This window comes from Aplysia californica, unplaced genomic scaffold (genome assembly GCF_000002075.1).
Source record: "Aplysia californica isolate F4 #8 unplaced genomic scaffold, AplCal3.0 scaffold00297, whole genome shotgun sequence".
Lineage (NCBI taxonomy): Eukaryota > Metazoa > Mollusca > Gastropoda > Aplysiida > Aplysiidae > Aplysia > Aplysia californica.
The window spans coordinates 567,053-570,045 of record NW_004797567.1 but is presented as its reverse complement, the minus strand read 5'-3'; the positions used below and the strand labels follow the sequence as shown (position 1 = coordinate 570,045).

Sequence of the window (2,993 nt, the reverse complement as noted above, 5' to 3'; positions counted from 1 at the left end):
GGGGGGTTACAGTATGTCCCCGTTTTAACCCATAATATGATATTTTGCAGTTAGGTTTAAAACTTTCTTGAAAATAATTGACTTGCGACAGTTTTAGTGGCTATATGTAGGATCTGCAGCAAATAATACGCAGTTTGACGCCCAAAGCAGTGCATCTGCGAGCGGGAGTGCATCAACGAATAGTTCCTGGGCGCTCGTCGGAGACGTCTCCGAATATCTTCTGCCTCGTCAGCCTGGGTGGGATCAATAAAGGGAAGGAAGCGATAAATTGCCCAGCCTGGTGATTACATGGGAAGGCGAACAAAACCTTACCTCCCCTTGGTAAAATCGACAACTGCTTAAGTTTAGTAAGTGTTTTACGGCACTTGCAAGACAATAAGGTCATATAAATCTGACAACTGAATGAACAAAGAAGTTTAACCAAAATGGGTGAAATGGAATAGGTTTAACGCCCCTATCAACACTGTTAGGGGCCCTTTAAACGTACAGGTCATTCATCGACAAACTGTAGGATGTCGAAAGAATGGCTGGGATCCTGTCAACTTCGCTGTTAAACTGAGCGTAGAAACGAGCAATCCTCTCGATATCGAAGGGTTTAGCCACCAGATATCTGCCAGATATTGGCCGGCCCGCCAAATTTTCCTAAACATTGACCAAATTGTAAAAATAATAAGATTTTCGTGATCAGCGACCCAAAATTTGTTAAAATCACGCGGAGAACGCAATTTAATATCGCATTACCAAGTAAATTCTTTTCGTGTGACTGACACTTCAAGGATAAAAAAACCCGGTACATCTAAACTCTAAACGGAACTTCTCTCTTCGACAAACGGTCAGTTTTTCAGTGGATGAACTGCACGTGTAAAGGGGTCTTTAGGTTATTTAAGAGGCAGGACCCTCGAGTTTAAATGTCCATCTCCAAAAGGTCCGAGCCAAGTGAGAAATTCGAGTAAAGTGCCTTTCCCAAGGACACAACGTCGGACCTAGCTGGGGCTCGAACCTTCGAACCACACAAAGGTGGACAGACTACAGTTGATTCTAGTAAAGAAAAGCACATCCACACGACAATGATCATTTTAGTGCTAGAAAAAAGAGTGTGTGTGTGGGGGGGGGGGAGAGAGAGAGAGAGAGAGAGAGAGAGAGAGAGAGAGGGGGGGGGGGGGAGAGACATACAGAAACACCAAAGGGGAAGTAAAGAGGCGGCGCCCTCCAACGACAACAGGTGGACAAATTTATTTTTTGTTCATACGAGTTTTACGGCACTTGCGACACAATAAAGTCATATAAGTTCCGAAGATTAAAGGTGTTACAAGGAGAAAACCACACCAGAGCACCCGCCAACCATCATTATTCGAATTTTGATTTTTTTTTTTTTTTACAAAAAAAACAAAAACCCAACAACAATGTAGGTATTTTACGTCCCCAAAGGCAAAATTTTGATCATTTTGGACACGAGCTTCCGACCTTGCCTATGAGGGCCAACTCCAGGCTGAGGAGGGTACGACGTTCACCCAAGAAAGACCGAAATACACAATGCACTCATGAAAAATTCTCCCCACTCGGGAATCGAACTCGAGTCTCCAGAGGGCCACAGCCAAGCACCTACCCGTTACACCAAAGACGCCAGGTCGCACCCTGGCGGCTGCCCAATTTTTGTTTTAGCTAGAGTTTTGCGGCACTTGCAACACAATAAGGTCATATAAGAGCCGAAGATTAGAGGTGTTAAAAGAGAGTAACAAACATAAAAAAGGAGGAGAGATAAAGACGATAGTAGTTTGATAGGAAAGAAGGGGCAAACCACACCAGAGCACCCGCCAACCTCCCAATTTTGAACTAATTCCGCCACGAACACGAATGACTTTATTTGGTATCCCGAGGAATGAAGAAGCACGGTCTCCAAAATAACCCGGGCTGTATCAAGAAAGGAATTTACATTCGATATCGAAGAAAAAACTAGATAATCCCTTATGCCCATGCACGATAAATCCTTTCTACGAGTAATTGGTTGCTTATACGGACAAGCGGACTAAACCAGATTTCGGGGGTTTCCACAAATCTTGACCTACACCAAAAGTGGGCATTGCCCTACCCTATAGGAGAAGTTTGATTTCATTAGTGTGTATTTGTTTGGTTATGGAGAAAAGTCTCCTAGTCTTTTAACGAAACTGAACAAAGAGCCTAAACTTTACCTTCGATTTTTTCAAAACAGCAATTTTTCGGGATAGCCCGTTTGTGCGTAAAAGCGACCAAAGACGAGCAAAGTATGGGCGCAGGGGGTTCTCGGCTCCCTCTCAGCCATAAAAGGAGCTTCACAATATAAAAACTGACACAAAACACATATTCAAAACGAGTAAATCAGTTCAGTCTTAGCTGGAGTTTACGGCTTTTACGACACAATAAGTTCACATAATTACCGAGCATTACGAGTGTTACAAGACAGTAGATTAGACAAAAAACGAAGGAGGAGAGATAAGAACAAAAGACGGATTTTTAAAAATATTTTAGTAGAGGTTTCATGGCACTCGCAACACAATATGGACATATGAGCGCCAGAAGATTAGAGGTGTTACAAGAGAGTAACAAACATAAAAAAGAAAACGGGGAGATAAGGACGATAGATGTTTGACAGGAGAAAAGGAGCAAACCACACTAGAGCACCCGCCAACAACCCGCTAGAACTAGAATAGGCAAAAAAGGGAAGGGGAGGAGATAAGAACAAAAGATGTTTGACAGGAGAAAAGGAGCAAACCACACCAGAGCACCCGCCAACAACCCGCTAGAACTAGAATAGGCAAAAAAAGGAAGGGGAGGAGATAAGAACAAAAGATGTTTGACAGGAAAGAAGGAGCAAACCACACTAGAGCACCCGCCAACAACCCGCTAGAACTAGAATCGGCAAAAAAAGGAAGGGGAGGAGATATGAACAAAAGATGTTTGACAGGAAAGAAGGAGCAAACCACACTAGAGCACCCGCCAACAACCCGCTAGAACTA

At 43.4% G+C, this 2,993-nt stretch overlaps 1 protein-coding gene across 1 annotated transcript in view; it reads right to left on the bottom strand.

Moving 5' to 3' along the window:
- LOC101858115 (oxysterol-binding protein-related protein 6) overlaps positions 1-2,993 on the bottom strand; it is a gene marked incomplete in the record, with an annotated part of 164,943 nt that overhangs the window by 51,644 nt on the left and 110,306 nt on the right.